Raw genomic sequence first — 21222 nt, forward strand, 5'->3', positions numbered from 1 at the left:
AGCACCTATTCAAGATAATATGAACTTGTATACCTCCAGAAAGGATGAACGGAAATGTATAATATAAAGATTCTTTGCTCATTCATAATCTAACTCTGTGATCAGTAAAAAGTAGCAAAATTAATACATCATGGGACCAGAGCTGGAGATTCGTTTTTATGGCATTATGAATTACACAAATTTTTGGTTTTCACAAAGTTTTCTTCTTCAGTTTTTATAGAGCCAATTAGATTATGATGAGTGATCAGATGAAAACCACCAAAAGTAGCACTAAAGCAAGCAATAAGCAATATATGTGTTAAAAATATCCTTTATTGACAACATTTTTTAAAAAATCATGAATAATCAAATGGAACCACCCAGAAGACGGATGGAATTTTCACATGGGGGACACGGCACTTTGTGGTAAAACAGTCACACCACCATATACCATAGGGATAATAGAAAAAAGCTATTATACATCTGTGTATCTTGATCAAATAAGAATCACAGCCACTAATAAAAGTACAGGTGTATCACACATTATTATACGTAAAGCAAGAGGCAGTGAAGTTAAGAGTTGAAGAGCATACACAGTATTACCACAAAATAATATATCCACAGCGGGTATCAGTACAGCGCCCTCCACCAACACTAACGCGCGTTTCGCAGCTCGTGTGCTTCGTCCAGGAGTGATGAGTGATCAGATGAATTGCAACAAATTGTAAAGTCATTCCTTGCCATGTGTCCACTGACTTTCAGCCGTGCCACAAAATGTACTGCTGATATTATTTCAGTGCTCTTTTCATCAGCTCAGGAGAAAGTGTTATTGAGAACAAAGCAGCTGATATCACTCTGTCATGCTGATTCAGGTGATGAAGAAGATGGAGGAAAAGGGTTAATCCGCTCCGCCAGAAGATCATTGAAGATCGATGCAGGTTAAAACATCTGATTTTATTGTTCTATGCATTTCAAAGTCATATGACTCCTTCTTCAGGAACAAAATCAATAATGTACAAAAATGTAAAAAATAAATATAATACTTATTGTCACCTTACCACCCCCTTCTCCAGTCCCTTCGCTCCTCACCATCATCCGTCTTGTCCTCGCCATATGTTTCTACTACCTAGGAAAGCACAGCATCCCAGAGCCTCCTTACTCTAGTCCAAGACTTCTAGCTCTGATGAGGCCCAGGAGGGTTCTGCGCAAGTGTACATATGAGCACAACATCATGACCTCAGAACAAGCAGTGGTGGTGATAATTACAAGCAACAAGTTCAGGACAAGTGATGGTGGGGAGTGAAGGGGCCAGAGAGATGAGTGGTAAGGTGAGTATAAGTTTTTTTTTTACATTTTTTAATCTTTTGATGGTTCTTTACGCTTCAAAAAAAAATGGTATGGAAGCGAAATACCAATAATCTGCATTTTGACGCATATAGCTTTTGTAATGTTCAAGTAGAATTAGTTTCCACTTGAATACTCTCTAGTTTACTGGCAAGGACATTGTTGTTTGTAAGATTGCCCATAAGTCAAGCATTTCTCAGATCATCAAGAACTTCACAGAGAAAGATTCAGGCCACCCAAGAATGTCCAGCAAGTGAAAAGAACTATTGTAATGCAAGGATAGTGATGGGATGATCAGACTGTTGGCCAGCAAATGCAGTATGCCAGACACGCTTTGAGCTAGCCGTCAAGCAACTGTACACCTTAAAGAGCCGAGATTCTTTTCATCCACCTTCTGGTCCTGGAGGAGGTAACTTTGGCAGAGCCCTTCCCAGGTGACAACAGCGGGGTGGCTGGTGGCTGGGCACACAGGCCACAGTCAGATCAAATGCACCAATACAAGCAAGAAAAGTAGTTAACAACTAAACAGGTATTAAGGTAGGCTAAGGACAAACCCAAGACCAAAAGATCAGAGCAGAGAACAAACCAGAAGAAACACAAACTTCTAACTTTCCTACCCAGACACAACTCAAAATAATCAGCATTGACCAGAGAAGATGATGGGTTTAAATATCCCTCTCATGGATCAGCTGACACTGCTGAGGTAACTCTCAGTCTCCACCTTCAACCCAGAGAGGCAAAGGAGGGGTAGAGGAAGATTGACTGGAAGGAACCTCCACCACCTTGCTGAACCAGAAGACATGGCGTCCCATATCTCCTGGCAACAGCTGACCCTAGAGGACCCAGCATCCCTGGACCCCTGAACTGTATAATTGCTGGGAGCGCTGGCGCCCCACCTCCCAGCAATACCCCAACTGAAGTGAGTCTCTTACAGTGCAAAACATGGCCAGGGCAACGACGGAGGAACTTCGGAATTACCGGATCCCCGGACCTCTGGGCTTGTGGCGTTCTATGCAGCTTCGACATTTTCTCTGTTCTCTACCAGACTATAGTCAGTTTGACAGACCCCTCAATGAATTCGAGAAGTTAGGCATGGAGGGGGGATCTTTAGACACTCATTGGCCATCTCACATACCATTCTAAACAACTCCACAGATCTGCCTCCTCCTAGGTTCCTCTTGGAGTGGGAGTCGGACCTGGGCCTCACTCTTTCAGCCACGCAGAGAAACAAGGTGCTGTCACTTGCTCACAAAGCATCTATTAGTTCGAAACTTCAAGAAGCCAACTACAAATGCATTTCCCGGTGATATAGGGTCCCAACAAAACTCCACAGGATGTTCCCAGCAGTAGACTCTGGTTGTTGGAGATGTGGTGCAGGGGAGGGAGACTTCCTACATATATTTTGGGAGTGCCCAGTGTTACAGCAGTTTTGTGAGGGAGTACGGGGAATAATCAGGCATGTGACTGGATACACGCAGACCCTGGGCCCGGAACTCTTCCTGCTCCAATTATCTGAGTCCTCTGTTCGTGCATACAAAGGGTCTCTGTTAAGCTTTCTGGTGATGGCCGTCAGGACGTGCATCCCTCTGAGGTGGAGATCTTCTTCCCCGCCGACGTTATCAATGTGGGCAAACAGGGTGAACGAACTGTTGTACATGGAGGACCTGACGGCGTCTCTCCACGACAGGTATGAGGCCTTTCATAAGACATGGTTCTCCTGGATCGAGTTTAAATACTTTAATAACTACGGTACATGGATCCCCCTGATTGAGGGGGGGCCTACTGATGCCGTGGGACGGAGGTGTTCTGAGAAGGTGGATCCCTGCTTTGTGTCCGTTCGTGTCCCAGTGTCTCCCTCTTCCCTCCCCCTTTTTCCTTTTGTGACTCCCCCCCCCCTCCCCTACTCGTCGCTTGTCAAATCTTTCTTGTCTTACTCGTTTCTTTCTTCTCTTATTCTCAATTTACCCTGGTATTCCTGTATTACAAAAATATTCTGGTAAACATGGAGGGGTCAAAGTGTTGAAATTTTCATGTGTCACATTTAGTCTGTTATAAAGATGCCATACAATGGATGTGAAATGTATTGTAATTGATTCAGTTTGGAATGATTCCATGTTTATGGTTAAATAAAGAATTTAAAAAAAAAAAAACACGGCCAGGTCGAGCACCTGCACTAGCTCCACCCTTCAGAAGTGACACCCCACGCCTCATAGCCAGTGAGGGGCGATAGGTGACCCGATGGAGAGTCGGAGTAGGCCCAGCAGTGCGAGAGACTCGCTTGGGTCCAGGGGAATGGGAAAGATTAACCCCCCTGATCTCCGGAGACCTGACATGACTCCCACCAACATGCAAACTGTCAGACCTGACAACTATAGATGATTTGACTATAGGATCAGTTCCACCCAGTGCAGAGCTTTCTCAGGTATGGCAGTAGGCATCTGCACACACATGATGCGAAGGCTTTTGGAGACTGTGAGTCATTTGTCATGGCAACTGTAAAGCGGGCTTTACACGCTACGATATATCAAACGATATGTCGTCGGGGTCACGTCGTAAGTGATGCACATCCGGCATCGTTTGACATATCGTAGCGTGTGACAGCTACGAGTGAGTGTGCAAAAATACTCACCTTATCGTTGCTCGTTGACACGTCGCTCATTTTCTATAAATCGAACGTCCGGTTGTTCATTGTTCCCAAGGCAGCACACATCGCTCCGTGTGACACCCCGGGAACGATGAACACAGCTTACCTGCGTCCCCCCGGCAATGCGGATGGAAGGAGGTGGGCGGGATGTTTACGTCCCGTTCATCTCCGCCCCTCCGCTTCTATTGGCCAGCCGCTGTGTGACGTCGCTGTGATGCCGAACGTTCCTCCCCCTTCAGGAAGTGGATGTTCGTCGTCCACAGCGAGGTCGTTTGGAATGTAAAAGTACGTGTGATGGGGGTTACGACTTTGTGAGACACGAGCAAGAAATTGCCCGTGCCACACAAACGATGGGGGCGGGTACGATCGCACGAGATATCGACGCATGTAAAGCAGCCTTAAAGCATTCTGAGACCATTCATGAGTATGGTTGCTTTTCATCCATGAAAGGGGCTCACTCACAACTCTGCATAAGAACATGGCCATGAATAAAGAATAAAAGGACACTAAGCAGGAAAGGCACAAAATAGGGTCTTATCTGGTATAAATAGAATAAAAGAGGTACGTTTGCCTTTTCAAGTTGTGTGGCACCCAACCAGATATTTGCTTAATAATGCAGTAGCTTCCGCAGATACACAAGTAAACTGTGTTTTCATCATTTAAAACTCTGTTTTATGGGATTATTGGTCCCGTGGGTGGTCCCAGGGCCGGATTATAGGCAGGGCAGGTGGGGCTCCAGCCCCGGGGCCCCCACCAAAAGAGCTTCTAAGGGGGCCCCGACCACCAGGGCCATACTTGCCACTAGGCACCTGTCAGCATTTTTTTTTCTTCACACCCTCTCGCCCTCCGTAAAGACAGTCTAATTAATCAGTTGTGTTTTCGGGGGGGCGGCGCTCCACCATTTATTTGTATCTGTGTCTTGAAGACGCAAAAACAAACTGCGGGCACAGGACACTGTTTGACCCCAGAAGTACCAGCACTTGCACTTCTTGGGTCAGAGGTGTGCTAATGAGCTTCCTGCTATGTGCTGCGGCCGTCATGGGCGTACCCAGCGAGGGGCGGGGGGCAGCTGCCCCCCTAGAAGCAGGGACACAGTGTAGTGGGCCGCTGTATCTGCTGTCCCCGCCGTGCTCCTCAGCAGTGTGTACATGCTGGGCACACTAGCTGCAGCAGGAGCAGGAGGCAGCGTGCTGTGCTGTGCCGGCTCTGCTGTGCTCGACATGTACACACTGCAGAGGAGCGCAGCAGAGCTGGTGCCGGTGACCGCAGCTTCCTCCTTCCTATTCAAATGTATTTGAGTCTTTCAGACATTTGAACAGCATGCCAGGACTGGGCCCCGCCCCCGACGTGCAGCAACGTGATGAGATCAGCACCTTGCTGACGTCATCACAGTGCTGCGGGCGCCACACCGGGGACATCAGGAAGCGTTAAGCGCTCCATGAAGGAGCTGAAGAGACAGGTTTAATTAATGGGGATGAGTGGGGAAGGGTTGAGGACATGTGACGCCCTGAACTAGTCAGGTAGTCACAGACAGGCCCTTGCACAAACACCAGTCCCCTAAAAAGGTAACAGCAGCCAACCTAAAAACCCTGAGTCACCCCTTTCAGGTTTTGACGTTCACACCCGGGGGCGGAGTTGTCCACGCCCACCTAGGAGTTCGGATAGCTGGAGGCGGGAGAAGCAAGCAGAGGAAGTTAGGGAGGAGAGGAGAGCAGTCTAGGAGGTGAAAGGAGTGGTGTTAGTAGGAGAAAACGTCCGTCGGGGATCTGGGTCGTAGCCCGGATACCCTGTGGCCAGGAGGCAGACGGTGGTTGCCGCCTGCAGGAGCCGGGAAGACGGCTGGTGGAGCCGTAAGGGACCAGGACAGGGTAGTGGCCCGCCGGTACCGAACCGGGGAACCAACTGGAAACCGGAGCACAAGGAGGGGTACTGAGACCCAGAACGAGGCCCAGAAGCCACTGGACCGAGTCAAATTCACTTATTGGGGTCTGGACCTTAGGTTCTTTCCTACCCAAGCCCCGACTGAAGACAACAGCCGAAAGAGGGGGATAGAAAGCCACCACTCAGGCAGAGAGATCCCACGGGCCAGCGTCTGCGGGCAAACGGGCTCTTCCGACACACACAAAGCCGGGGAGTGGACTCCCGCCGCTGAAGCGCAGGCAGTCAAAATCTACAAACGAGATGCAGGAGAAAGGCGGGGACCACCAAACCGGGTGGGGGACCAGACGCAGCCGGCTGCGGGCACCGACCACCATCTTTTTGGTTTACCAGAGACTCCAGTGTATCTGTCATAGTGAGTACAACAGTGCCCTCGGGCCGCGCACCGCCCCGCATCATGCCAACATGCCCGCACCCCCGCATCCTAACCCCAACAACCAGGCCCCAGGACCATCAACCCCCTTACCCACGGAGGAGTCAACACCTGGCTGCGCAACACCGTCCCCGGGAGCCTAGTCAATGGCAGCGGTGGTGTCCACACTCACCACAACCCTTGGGGGGCGTCATGAACTTAAACCCAAAAACCACGGCTCCGACCGTGAACCTCCCCACCGAAACCCCCCTCACGTAGTGCCAGCCTCCCTTCAGAGCGACATGACCCCCGGGTCCAGACGAGCCCAGATCCGAGCGGCTCGGCTGTGGCCGAGCCCCAGGGTGGTACAGACACATAACGGGGAACATTTGTGAAGGAACACAGCTTTGTGACAGGCAGAGGGGGAGTACTGTATTCCGAGGGAGGGGGGAGGCAGGAGTGTGTAGGGATGGGGCAGTGTAATTTGTGTGTGTAGGGGGGGAAGAGGGTTGCATTGTATTGTGTGTGGGGGGAGGGGTAATGGAGGGTGCATTGTGTGTGTGTGTGTGTGTGTGTGTGTAGAGGGAGATGGGGGGTGCATTGTGTGTGTAGGGGGTGATGGGGGGGTGCATTGTGTGTAAGGGGTGATGGGGGTGCATTGTGTGTGTGTGTGTGTGGGTGATGGGTGGGTGCATTGTGTGTGTGTGTGTGTGTGTGTGTGCGTACGGGGTGATGGGGGTGCATTGCATTGTGTGTGTTTAGGTGGTGATGGAGGGGTGCATTGTGTGTGTGTGGGTGCATTGTGTGTGTGTAGGGGGTGATGAGGGGGTGCATTGTGTGTGTGTGGGGAGTAATGGGGAGTGCATTGTATTTGTGTGTCTGTGTGTAGGGGTGATGGGGGTGCATTGTATTGTGTGTTTGTGTATGGAGTAATGGGGTGTGCATTTTATTTGTGTGTGTGTGTGTGTCAGAGCTGTGTGTGTAAGAAGCAGTACTGTGTGTGTATATATGAATTAGATCAGTCTGTGCGGCCCCCCCTGAACTATATGGGTTCCCCAGAGCACTGTGTCACCCATCCCAGTAATGAGTACACCACCAGAGCTGTTTGCCACTCCAGTAATGTCTATGCCCCCTGCCCCTCCTGTAATGTATATATTGTAGCCCCCAGCCCCTCCTGTGATGTATATACAGCAGTGCTGTCAGTGTGCAGTCATGTCTGTTAGTGACAGCCATTGTGAAACACAGCCACATGTCCTGAAGGAGCTGGACGGAAACAAGCGGGAGAGGGGAGTGAGGCTGCTGGTGACTTCCCCATAGTAATACCTGTAAGGGCTCATGCGCACGTAACTGCTGAATATTCTGCAGTGATTTGACAGCACATGTGCGCGTCAAGTCGCTGCAGAAACACTGCATAATGGATGCAGTTTTTCTGTACAGTTTTCATGCGCTATGGCTGCTGCCCCCACCATAGACATTGTGGGAGCTGCATCCATAGCGCACGGAATAATTGACATGCTCCTTTTATGAACGCACAGATTTGAGTCAACATTTTAGGACTCAAATCGCTGCATTCATAAAAGCAACGTGTGCACGTATCATGCACAATCTTCATAGATTGTGCAGGGGACGCAGGACACATGCATTTACACTGCAGTGCTATACGCAGCGTAAATGCATGTAAGTACGCAACGTGCGCATGAGCCCTAATGCGTCTGTGTCTGCATGTATGTCAGTGTATATGACTGTGCATATATTTGTCTGTTTATATGTATTTTTCTGAATTTGTCTTCAAATATGTATATGTACGTATGCCTGTATGTGTATGTGCGTGTCTGTGTGTGGATGGGGTCCACTGAGACTCTTTCACCCGGAGGCCGCAAAAACCTGGAGCCGGCCCTGGCTGCCTTAAGATTGGGATCAATAAAAAATATGTGAGTAACTTTACTTTCTGTGTATATGTGACTGCTGTGAGTTATCATGGATTGTGTCTGTATTGTAGTACTGTAAATCTGAATGTGGCAGAACAGGATAAGATCAATGTTCATTGGATTTATATCTAAATGCTACAGTTTGCGCTCTACTGTTATGGCTAAAAATGTTAACGTTATGGGGCCCCCACCAGATTTTCTGCCCAGGGGCCCCCACCAACCTTAATCTGGCCCTGGGTGGTCCTAACAGTGATTGACAATTATATCTGCATGCACTCTTATACAAAGATAGGACTGCCCACTGGACCGAAAGTCCAAGAAAGGATTAAATGACGAAAACACAAGTTATACTGAAGCCAGATGGTTTTGCATTATGTCCTAATAGGTAACACTACAGAAGTCAAATAGGGTGTACTTAGTTCTTCTCATCAATGTAAAAGTTTATATTAACATGGGCAACATTTTACTTCAAAGTCACGTTAACTGTTTAAATAGTGAGCAGAGCTGTGTGCTCAGAGGCTGGATAGAGGCACATGGCACTCCATTTACTGCCCTATGGTTGTCGCGCGTGTGTCATGGGTGACAGACAGTCCTGTGGTGTTCAGTAATAGACGACCACAAGCGTTTGGCTGCGCAAAATGCTCCTTGACTTTCTATTGTTCTAGTGTACTAAGCATCTCCACTGCTGGGTTTTCATCCTTTTCCTTTTAAGACCTAGCAGAGCTCCTCCTTCCTTCAGTTGCTAATCATCTGTATTTCCCCTTGGGTTTAAATACTCTCATCTTTCCTAGACTTATACTGGTGATATTCAGTTCATTCAAGCTCTAGTTGCAAGCAGGTGGCTTGCACTCATCTATGGTATTGTTGCTGAAACTTTGCTGAACTTCTACCTGAGATATCTGTAGATAAATAGTTCATGAACATTTTTCCCTGTGTGTCCTCCTTGTGTCTTCTTTAGTGTTTAGTGGGGTTGATAAAGAGCTTATCCCATCCCTTTCCTATTTAGGGTCCAGCACTAGGGATTCCTAGAGTCAGGTATCCTGCTCGACGCATAGGTGCGGAACCTATCTAGGAAGGTGAGGGACCACAGAGTCCAATGGTAGGTTTGGTCAGGGAGTCATCATCTCCCCCTTCCCTAGATGCAGGGTTCCCCCTCCCATCCTTTTCGCCAATTGGTTGGTACTCCCCCGTACCTAGCGTGACAATGGCTCTGTAATACGTCATTCAATTATATATGATGTTATTTTTATGTCAAATCTCATGGTAAAATACTCCATATGCCTCCATATAAAATCAGTTATGCAGAGGTACAGTAGTAGTGACACCATATTTAATATACTAGTTGGGAACATTTCAGAAAAGATTACTCAAACATTTAACCCAGAGGAGCTAAAGGGCTTTTCAAAAAGGATATGTCGATGAATACCGACCAGATGTGCCTAAAGGATATGGTTTTTTTGCATGCAATATTTCAGACCCATTAAACCCCATTAACACATTTAGAAATTTTCCCAGCATGTATGCCAAATGTGTTGTGAAGAATGAGATAGCTGTGGGTGGCAAAAGCTAATAAATGACAAATCAGGTTTCGGTTTTGTACTGTTTAGTTAAAAAAGATTTTAGGATCTGATAAAGATGAAAACTACAATTCACTTACACAGACTCTATTGTAAGTTTGCATCTAGAATATTTCCATAGAGACACATAAATGGGCTTTACATGCTGCGATATCGCTAATGATTTATCGTCAGCGTCTGGCGTCCTTAGTGACATCGCAGCGTGTGACACGTACGAGCGATCTTAAATTGGTTTTAGATAGGTCGTCCTAAAACCAAATATCGTTGCCTGTTTTTTAGAGATGTTGTTCCTCGTTCCTGCGGCACCACACATCGCTATGTGTGACACCACAGGAGCGACGAGCATCTCCTTACCTGCGGCCACCGGCAATGAGGAAGGAAGGAGGTGGGCGGGATGTTCTGGCCGCTCATCTCCGCCCCTCGTCTGCTATTGGACTGCTGCCGTGTGATGTCGCTGTGATGCCGCACGAACCGCCCCCTTAGAAAGGAGGCGGATCGCCGTCCAGAGCGACGTCACTGACCAGGTATGTGCGTGTGACGCTGCCGTAGCAATAATGTTCGCTACGTCAGCGATCACACAATATCGCACTAACGACGGGGGCGGGTGCTATATCGCCGATGCTAGCGATGTCGCAGCGTGTAAAGCCCGCTATAGTTGTATATAGGAGCTGTATATACAAAGCAGGGTGTTTTCAATCAGAATTTTAAAAGTGCATAAAGTGTTATTATTTAAATTACATTATGTTTCATAAAGTGCAGTAAATACAAACTTATTAATATACAGACTAAGTTGGTCACAAAAATTATTTGTACTTTTTTGTCTTTTTTTCTAAATGGGAAATCTTAGGGGTACTTTGCACACTGCGATATCGCTAGCCGATTGTAGCGAAACCGAGCGCGATAGTCCCCGCCCCCGTCGCACCTGCGATATCTTGTGATAGCTTCCGTAGCGAACATTATCGCTACAGCAGCTTCACATGCAGTCACCTGCCCTGCGACGTCGCTCTAGCCGGCGACCCGCCTCCTTCCTAAGGGGTCGTGCGGCGTCACAGCGACCTCACACGGCAGGCGGCCAATAGAAGCGGAGGGGCGGAGATGAGCGGGACGTAAACATCCCGCACACCTCCTTCCTTTCTCATTGCAGGCGGGATGCAGGTAAGATGTTCCTCGCTTCTGCGGCTTCATACACAGCGATGTGTGCTGCCGCAGGAACGAGGAACAACATCGTACCTGTTGCTGCAGCGAAATTATGGAAATGACCGACACTACACAGATCACCGATTTACAACACTTTTGTGATCGTTTATCGGTGCTTCTAGGCTTTACACGTTGCGACATCGTTACCGGCGCCGGATGTGCGTCACTTTCGATTTGACCGCAGCAGCGATGTCGCAACGTACAAAGTACCCCTAAGTCTTACAGTGCTAAAACTGCATTATGTAGGGGAGTACTCATTTATGCTGAGCACTATATATAGATGAGATATGAAAATAATCATCAGTTTTCTAAAATCTAAGTCTGAAAATTAGATATCGGTCATATGATGAAAGTTTTTGTTGTCATTTTATTAATTAACCTTTCTCCTCTTGGGGGAGCTGACTGTGTCTGCCTCCCCCCCGACTCCTGTGTTAGAAAAGAAGATAGAGATGAGTGGATCTTTTTAAATTCGAGTTTGCTGGCTTTGCCAAATTTTCCTCAAAAATTTGATTTGTGGCAAATGAATTGCGCAAATCTCTGTACTAGATAACTTGTAATTGCCTGGAAAATACACATGAGGGAAAGGAGAGAGAGAACTCCACTGACCAAAAAAACCTTGCACACTACAAAAAACACAGAAAGAAAACCCCGGTGACATGAGCTAACAGTCTACAGGAGAGCGAGGACCCTGTTGACCAAAAGAACTTACACTTTACAGGAGAGAGGAACCCCGCTGATCATAAGACCTTACACTCTACAGGAGAGAGGAACCCCGCTGACAATAAGAGCTTACACTCTAAAGGAGAGTGAGGACTCCATTGACTATAGGAGCTTACACTCTACAGGAGAGAGAGAACCCCGGTGATCATAGCAGCTTACACTCTACAGGAGAGAGAGATGACCCCGCTGACCATAAGAACTTACACTGTACCGCAGAAAGAAGACATCACTGATCATAAGAGGCTACACTCTAAAGAAGAGCAAGGACTCCATTGACCATAAGAGCTAACAGTCCATAGGATGGAGTGAGAGAGGACTCTGCTAACCGTAAGAGCTTACACTCTACAGGAAAGTGATTGACTCCCTTTAACAATGAGCTATATTGGCACTAATAAAAAAATGTAAGTGTATAATAATAAATGGCCACATTGTGATTCTGAATCTTTTCAATCAAATGCATGAGAATCTTGGCCAGTTCCAGAGTTATGTGTGCCCCAGTGGGACCCTTTTTTGCTAAATACCGTTGTTTAAAATAGTGTGGCGGACTATGCTTTTCCTATCAATGGTAACTTGAAAAAAAAAAGCTCCTTTTCTTACCTCCGAGCTTAGGAAACCCAAACTTCCAATGTAAATTAAACAACAACCACGTTGTGGATTTGAAATCATGAGAAGTAGGGAGAATAGAATGGCCAATAAAGTATGTAAAGAACAATCTATATGCATCCTCTTTGTCGTCACAGGGTATTGTGCAATCTGCCCTTCTGTGCAATATCCACTTCCTCCTTGGTAACAGGTCCCTAACTAATGGTGTTGCAAAACCAGCCAATCAAAATCCTAGGAACACTCTGCACCACACCCACCAGACACACCAGTGGAAGACCTGAGCGGAATAGGGTCGCCCACATGGGGGGTTGGTTAAGGGGAGGTCAGGAGTGTCAGGAGTCAGTCTGAGAAGAGGAGAGTGTAGTGTTGGAGGTGAAAGAGAGAGGAGGTCAGGAGCTGGGCTCCTTGGAAGTACTAGGTAGCAGACGTTGGTCTGGGCCTGGTAGGAGCTGGACTCCCGGTCGCAGGGGATCGTGACAAGGGTCACGGCATTGTCATGGAGGACAGCCGGCGGCCTTGTACCATCACCGGGCTGGGGCCAGGGCACGACGGGGTACGTGGACCCTAGGTCAGGGAGTAGCTTCAAGCAACCTGACAATTCACCCGACGAGGATGGAGCCATCAAGATCCGCTCTCCACCCGCTCCAAAAATCGGGGTACTAGTGCAACGAGGGGGAGAGGACTTTCCACACATACAGTCCAGAAAATGCTAAGCGTGAACCCTGAGAGCAAGCTTCCTCAGTTAGCCATACTGGGGAGCGGGACCTGATTAGTTTTAAGCTATAGGGACCAACCAGAAGATAACAAAGTGCCAGGGAAAACGTCACAGATCAACAGGCAACACCAGCAGGAACGGGACCCAAACGTGCTCCCCCTCAGCGGCAGCGGTGTCTAGAACTTTGGTTTACTAACGTTGTCGGTGTCAGCGTTATTGGACTGAGTGAGTATGCAAGTGACCCTTACCTCCCCAACGGCACATCCCTGTCACCATCACCGAGTCCCGGGGCATCCCCCCTACCCATGGAGAGGTTAAACACCTGGCTGCCCACTCCATCGCCACCGGGTACTCCCAGCTGCAGCGGTGGTACTCCACCTTACTACACACCACGGGTGGCATCACGAACTCTCAAATACACCGTCCCCTGTAAATATCCCCCTTGATTGGAGTGGCCGCACGACCCCCGGGTCCGGACACCTCTCGAGCCACCGCGGATCCGGATCCGAGCAGCTCGGCTGCTGACGTGGGGGTGGCACACGTACATGTTTTTTTTTTAAATACAACAACAGGAGACAAATAAATAGACAGTAGAAAATTGAAATATACATATACAGGTGAGTATTAAGAGATCCGGATAACACCAGTCAGTGAATCCAAGATGGGTACATATAAACATCATCAGGGTGTCCCATAGATGCCCGCTGTTAGAACCGCATATATAGATAGTAATAACAGAACCCCAACTAGAGATCTACTCAAAATACTCAAGTGACAAAAAGGTAAATAGCAAACACCATATTCCCAGTGGGTTAAACTAGACAGACATCACTCATCACAAGGGTTAACAATGCTTACCCATCTTGGATACACTGAACAAATGGAAACGCGCCCAGACGCGTTTCTTAGTCTTCCTCGGGTGGCCGCAACATGGTGTATGACAAGGAGAGTGTCTTTTTATAGTGACAATAATTAATGGCTGCCATCGTCCTGTTCAGGCCGCATGGGGGACAGGATCCCGTCAGTAACCTACGTCATCAGGCCATTCCCGGAAATGACGAGGGCCTATTCAGCGTTGTCACACCAGGTCAACCCATCCCGTTTGGAAGCTGTCATTCATAGGTACCATAGAAGGGATACCACCGCACATGCACGCCCAGGTCGTGGCCATCTTGAAACCGGGCAAACATATGGGCAAACATTTAAGGTGATCTATTTACATAAATCAATTCAAGAAATGGTAATATAAATCACACAGTATGTATAGATACATAGTGTATCCCAAGATATTAATGTATCTTCCAAAAATGTAGAATATATGTGGTTCTGTATAACAAATCTGCATACACCAACGTTTTTTTTATATAAAACAATTAATAAGACATAGAAACACCGTGATCAGATATTAACATGCAAATACATAACCAGCCAATTGGATCAAGCAATTTCATATATCAGCCATATTCCTAATTACATATAAATAGATAACATACCCAAATGCATCCAATTACAAATAAACAGCATAAAGAATATCTAGATATAAATAGGGCCAGTAATATCATATATAATAATAATAATAATAAAAATAATAATAAAAAAAAATAATAATAATCGTTTTTTTCTATAGCGTCAACATATTCCGCAGCACTTTACAATTCAGGAGGATCATATACAAACAAGTAACAGTTATAGAAAATACAATAATTAAAGGGGAAAAAAACAACCCTGCTCGCGAGAGCTTACATCTACAATGAGATCAGGGGAACAAGGTACGAGTGCTTATTTACAAAGACAATCCAGCCATCTCAAGGAAATGGGGGATAGATAATGCCTGCCTGGACCAGTTGGCCAGAACCTTGAGATGCATTTGGTTGCCATGGAGCGTGACGTGGGGTTATGTTCTGAGAAGGCGTGGAGGGACTATGTGAATTTAGTTTGGCTAGGGAGTGTGATAGGCCGCCCTAAAAAGATGTGTTTTAGGGTGTGTATGAAGCTGTGTAAGAATTGATTTGTCCTAGATTCTTGGGGTAGAGCGTTCCAGAGGATTGGTGCAGCTCGGAAGAAGTCTTGGATAATGTAACACCTGCCTGGATAAACAGATTCAGGTAGGATGTAATGGACAGACTAAAGGGAAGCCCCTCACCAAGCAGGACCCCAGAACCCTGAAACCCTTTAACCCCTATACAGGGATATGGAATTACACAAGGCCCTGGAGATCTCTACCCGTGGAAGGCTGCAGTCCGATGAGAGTAGTCGTCAGGCAGGGTCAAACCAGGAATAGCAGAACAGGGACAGAATCGGCAGGCAAAGGCGTAAACAGAAAACGTAGCAGTGGTTAGATCCGGGTCGGGCAGCGAGGTACAAAACAGCAAGCAGAAGGGTAGTCAACAACAAGCAAGTCAGCGCACAGGAATCACAAAACAAACAGCACATGAGCCAGAATCAGAGCTATCTCTGGCAGAGGTCAGCAGACAGGAGGGGGAATAAGAAGGGTGTGGTGTCTTCCCATTAGCTGTAGCTGAATGATGGTACTTCAGCTGGGAGACACCCGCCACCTACAGTTAGCCAGCGGTACTGCAGATCCCAAGATAACCCAGCCGAGTGGATGATCGTAGCCTGCGCCCACCGGTGCTGCTGGCATCAACTCCTCTCCCATCACCAGCACCATCCACGGCAGGAACACGGCGTCGCCTGGCGATCGGAGCAGAAGTCACTGGAGCAGACTCCGGCGGTGACGTAACAGATCCAGGAATGGGAGGTTCAAATTAGTGTGGATGTTAGTCGAAAGTCATTTGCAGAGCGTAGAGAACGCTCTGCATATCTCGCCCTCAGATGTCAGCGATGAACCCCCATCGGCGGATGGTCAGAAGGATTTCGAGACCAGACACTTCATCTCGTGCAGCACCAAATACGTGAAATATTTTGCAAGATTTGCTTGCGGATTGATCTATGCAGGATTAACATCAAGACAATTTCGTGTTTGAGTGCGGGAACATGTGAGAAATATAGTGCGAATCCGAGTATTTCGAAGCTTGCTCATCATTGCTTTTAACCCTTCTTATTTACTAATAAAAAAATTATTTTTTCAAAAATTGCTGATGTAAAGTAGACATGTGGCAAATGTTATTTATTAACTATTTTGTGTGGTATAACTATCTTGTTTAAGGATATAAAAAATTCAAAGCTCTATCAACTATATAGTTGCTGTGGACTGAATATTGCATATTTGCGTCTACTAATTGGAATAGGGAGCAGCTGTGCAGTACCCAGTTGCTGCAACTATACAGTTGATGGAGCGGTGCTTTGAAGCTCTGCAACTGAGCACTTGCGGCAGCCAGCGACTCTGGGAACAGCTGATTGGTGAGGGTGTCACCAATCAGATATTGGTGACTTATCCTAAGAATAGGCCATCAATGTAAATGTCCTGGATAACTCCTTTAAATACCGCTCTCAGGAGTTAATAGTGGCATCAAAGTGGATAAACAGCAGTGGTCAGTTTGCAGTTATTAAAAGCAGTCGCGGCTTCCGTTTCCGGCACTGAGGATGTAGGAGCTCCGGCACCTGCAAGAGACCAAACTAAGGACCTGTGCCCATCCAACGTGCCGATGACAGATAACTGCTGGAAGATAGCAACTTCCCCCGCACACAGCCCAAACCAGCCAGAAGGCCTGGGACATAATGGCCTAGGCGCCATCCAGAGGCCAGGATCTTGAGAGGGAATCCAGACGAACGATCAACAGATCCGATCTGAAGATGCACGAGGGAAGAGATCGGAATACTCCTTGGGTGTGCGCAGAGGAGACTGTTGCTGCCGCCCCCTCTCTGCCCACAGTAGAGAGGAGAAGGAAGAAGCAGTTGCCAGCTGTAAAAATCAGCACCTACCCATGTATGACAGATGGCGGGAATGGAAATTGAAATTTGGTCCAAGTGGACATCACAGATGCTATGGACCCCACACTTGCCAAGCCCAGACTGGCACAATAAAACATTTAAAAGCAAAAGTACTCATAGATGCTGAGGTCTGAGAACCCTTATAGTGGCTCAAGGAATGCCTTGGTATATGCAGTTGTCGGCAAGTACCATGCCTCTATTAAGGTCTGTTCACATGATGTCTTTTTCTGGTGGATTCCATTTGTAGTGCATCTGGAAATCGACTAAATAAATGCTAAAAAGAATGAAAATATCCACTGCAAAGTAAAAATGGCTTGTTGTGCATATATTCTGTCTTTTGAGCTTCATTTAATCGCTCCAAATTTCTAAAGTCACTAAGCAATTAAAAAAAATGACCTGATCATTCTTCAGGCATCTTCTGAACCACTTACTATTTTATACATACAAGTATCGAAATACCAGTGCCATTGCATCTGCAAAAAGCGACCATAAGTATGCCATAACGATACTTAATGAAAAACACAATTGTCATTTTTCAGAAGAGTCTTCTGCTTAAAAACTTGTTGGCTTACTTAGAATTTAAAAGATGTCATATGCACGTAGTCTTACAAAGATATTCCCCCCTACAAGAGATACCTCCAAAAACACCATTAAAGCACCACTACAGCAGGATTTTTTTTTCACCTCTGTAGTGGCACTGTAAATGTAAGCCACCTGCGCCCTGTCTTATAACCTTCAAGTTTTCACACTTTACCAATGCCACTCCGGTCCTGCAGCGCCATCTTGTGCCCATAAACTTTGACTGCCCGCAAGTCAGAAGCAACATGACAGGCGCTTAATGCATCCCTATAAGAACCAGAATGAGAACAAAACGAGGCTCCTATAGAGATGTGTGGTGCACCTGGGCTTCAGGCGCCACAGGGTATTGCACCAATTTTCAGGGGTAATGTCTATCCCAGGTCAGGAGGGGGTTAACCCGCCGGTGCCTTTGTGATGCCCTGGGCAAGCCAGGGGTCACAGGTCACAACACCACACGCACCCCACATTCCCTGCAGGTACACACAAGGTCAAAACTAAAATCCTTGTTGCCTTCCTCCAGGGGCTGGTGTCCACACCAGGGGGTGGGCCAGGCGGTTGGCTCCGCCCACCGAGGAGTTCACAGCCCTGGAGGCGGGAGAGCCAGGAAGAACAGAGATAGAGTTTGGAGGAAGAGGTGGAAGCAGTGGAGCTCAGGCAGAGCTTGAGTGTGAAGTGGGAGTTCAAAGTGAGAGGAAGTGGTAGAGGAGCTAAAGTAAGAGCAACAGAGAAAGTGACAGAAAGAAGCCTGAAGTTGGTCCGAGTGTGTGCCCCGGACTGAGACAGAAAGGTTGGCAGACGGCGGTGACCGTCTGCAGGCGAGACTGATTGGAGGTTGCCGAAAGGACCGTGGACGGGTGGTGACCCGGCGGTACCGTAGCGGTATACGAAGATTAGTCAGCACCAGGGCAGGGGCCTTTCGGATCCCGGCAAGGCTAGGAGTCGCCGAATTTGCCAAATTCGTCAGTGAAGGGGACGACTGTCTCCCAACAACCAAGTCCCGTTTGAAGGCAACAGTCCAACCGTTAAGGGGAGACACCGCCACCGCCAAGGCACCAGTTTCCCAGGGTCAGCGCCTGCGGGCAAGAGTGGAGCTCCTCCGGCTCATATCCAAGCTGGGGAGCGGGTTACCGGTGGGAACCCATCGCTACCAAACAACAACACATAGGTGCAGGGAAGAGACCGTCACCGTCAACTGCAGGGGAAGTCAGCACCGCAACCGTCCGAAGGACCCGTGCAACCAGCCGTTTGTTTACCGAGAACTGTGTCGTGTTTACTGGCTGAGTGAGTACCTCCGTGCCGTGCGGCACAGCGCTGCCCCTGCGCCCCTGCACCTCCACAGGCCCCATAGCCCGCCTGTCCACCATCCAACACCCCATCACTGGGCCCCGGGATCACCAACCCCTACCCACGGAGGGGCAACACAACAACTGGCTGCTCCACACCATCACTCCCGGGATCCCCAGCGAGAGCAGCGGTGGTGTACATTCAATCACCACAACCGTGGGTGGCGTCACGGACAATAAACTATTCCAAATCCCAATCCCCTTTCACTCACGGGTGAGGAGCGCCGCTCGAGTCCCCGGGATCCGGCCCATAGCTCGAGCCACCGAGCAGCGGCAGCAGCAGGCCACAGCAGCCGCAGAGGCAGCCGGACCCGAGCAGTGGGAGAGCGCGGCGTCCCCTCCTCCGCCCGCGACAACTTGGCGTCACGAACAGGATCTTACCGCTCTGCCGTTGGGTAGAGGTGCGCCTTGTGACCGCCGGAGGTATCCGGCTGAAAAATTTCAGAAGTCGCCATCTTTGGCGCCAAAAGTTCCCGCTCGAGCGTCTTCTCGAGTAGCAGAGGCGCGAAGGCCCAAAACCCCGCCCCAATAGAGGAGGGGCCGGAAAGAAGCTAAGGGGGACGCGATGGCGGATGGCTGCATGTGAACGCAGCTATAAAAGCAGGGACGCCAGGACCCTGTGGCCATCTTGTTGCTAGTTCCTGGAAAGCACGACTGCCGAGATGTCCGCTCCAATCAATAACAGCGAGACCCCCGCGCCCGGCACGGCGACGTGGATGAGGGACCGGACCGTCCCGCTGAGAAATCGTCTGCAGGCCCATATGCAACTCTAGGGACGCGAGGTAGAAGAGGATTTGGAGGAGCGGGTAAGCGACCCACGCCCCTGTATTCCTGAGGGATCGGCCATTGGAGCTGAGGGGCCCGGCCGGCTTCCGCTCACCCTGCCTCTCTCCCCGCTACCCGTGATAGCTGCTGCCGCCACCCCATTAGGCCCGCTACCTGTCCACCCGGTAGCGATACCCTGCCAAGCCGCCTTGGCGGGCGAGCCGGCTGCAGACGTCCAGTACGTCCCTGAAGTGCACCAGGGGGAACCGCTAGGACCGCGGCCCCTTAACAGCATGGTGCCAGAAGTCCCGGCAGTGATTGTGCCAGACCCCGAGCCCGGGATTGTGGCCGGGATGAAAGCCCGGGTGATTCAATTCCACCAGTGTCAGCAGGATCAGATCTTCAGGATGATGGAGCAGTGGACCAACGAGGTGGAGATGCTGATTGCAACTGCCCCGATGTACAGAGGGGGAACAGATGTAGCAGAACCGACTGGTGACCCACGTCCCTATGTCCTACCAGGACCGGCCGCTGCGGCTGAGGGGCCCGGCCTAGTCTCGACCTATGCATCATCCTTGCCGTTACTTCTGGGGCGCCTCAGTGTCAACTCGCCTGACCTGCTGCCCCGTGCTGCTGCAGAGGGCTCTGATGTGCTGGATGCTGGAGTCCAGGAGGCTGCGGCAGCTGGCGGTAACCCACCTGGGGCAGGAACAAGAGATGATGACTCCGGCCCCAGCCCCGGGTCCGCTGCTGAGTTTGAAGAGGCGAGTGAGCGTTCCCGCTATGTGGGAGACCCCGTGGTTTTCCATACCCCGCGTACCGGTGGAAATGGGTACCGGGTACCCCTGTCACAGCAGGCATGTCAGTGCATGTTTGATATGCTGGTGGCAGAGGATGGGTCCGCCTCAGCAGAAGAATCTGAGTAAGGCAGCGGAGCACCGTTGTCCAGTCCCCGTTGGGACCACCACTGAGTTTTGTTTGCAAGTTTGAAAAAGATGATGATAAGATGATAACCGAACAGTCACCTGATTCACTGTGATTTGGAAAACCGGCCGTTGCCGGCACCGTTGTCCCCCCGTGGGGACCGTTTAAAAGTTTGCATAAGGGACTCCTTATGGACAAGCCCGTGAACTTGCAGGGCAACCACAAACGTTAAATGGCTTGTAAATAAGTTATGTTACCGTTACCGTTTCCGCATTTGCCGCCTCCGGAGAGGCAGGTTGGAGGGAGGGCCCACAGCAGAGCAGGCTGGGGTCCAGCCACGACAGGAACCGGTGGCTACCCTCTGGAGGGGAAGGACAGATCCCGCTCGGGTAACTTGTGCTGGACTGGGGTCAAGGGGTGCTGCCTGGGCTTTAGGGGCAGCATCAGGGCCAGGTTGCTTGGGTGGGAGAGAGCGGAAACCGTAACCGTACACTGTTTGCAACGTTTAAGAATTGAACCTCCCGCTGTGGGATGATGCCATAAGTTGTAAATATGTTACCGTTTTTTATCTTACAGAAAAACAAAAGGAAAATAAAACCGGTGTTGGACGGGCAGCCCGAGGACGGTCTGCGTTTTGCTAAGGGGGAATGTGACGCCCTGGGCAAGCCAGGGGCAAGAGTGGAGCTCCTCCGGCTAATATCCAAGCTGGGGAGCGGGTTACCG

At 49.1% G+C, this 21222-nt stretch overlaps 1 protein-coding gene across 2 annotated transcripts in view; it reads right to left on the reverse strand.

The window, feature by feature from the left end:
• The window catches only part of GRAP2 (GRB2 related adaptor protein 2), a 303601-nt gene that overhangs the window by 179219 nt on the left and 103160 nt on the right, over positions 1–21222 (reverse strand). The gene's annotated exons all lie outside the window — the stretch shown is intronic.

The sequence above is a fragment of the Anomaloglossus baeobatrachus genome, chromosome 8, assembly GCF_048569485.1.
Source record: "Anomaloglossus baeobatrachus isolate aAnoBae1 chromosome 8, aAnoBae1.hap1, whole genome shotgun sequence".
NCBI lineage: Eukaryota > Metazoa > Chordata > Amphibia > Anura > Aromobatidae > Anomaloglossus > Anomaloglossus baeobatrachus.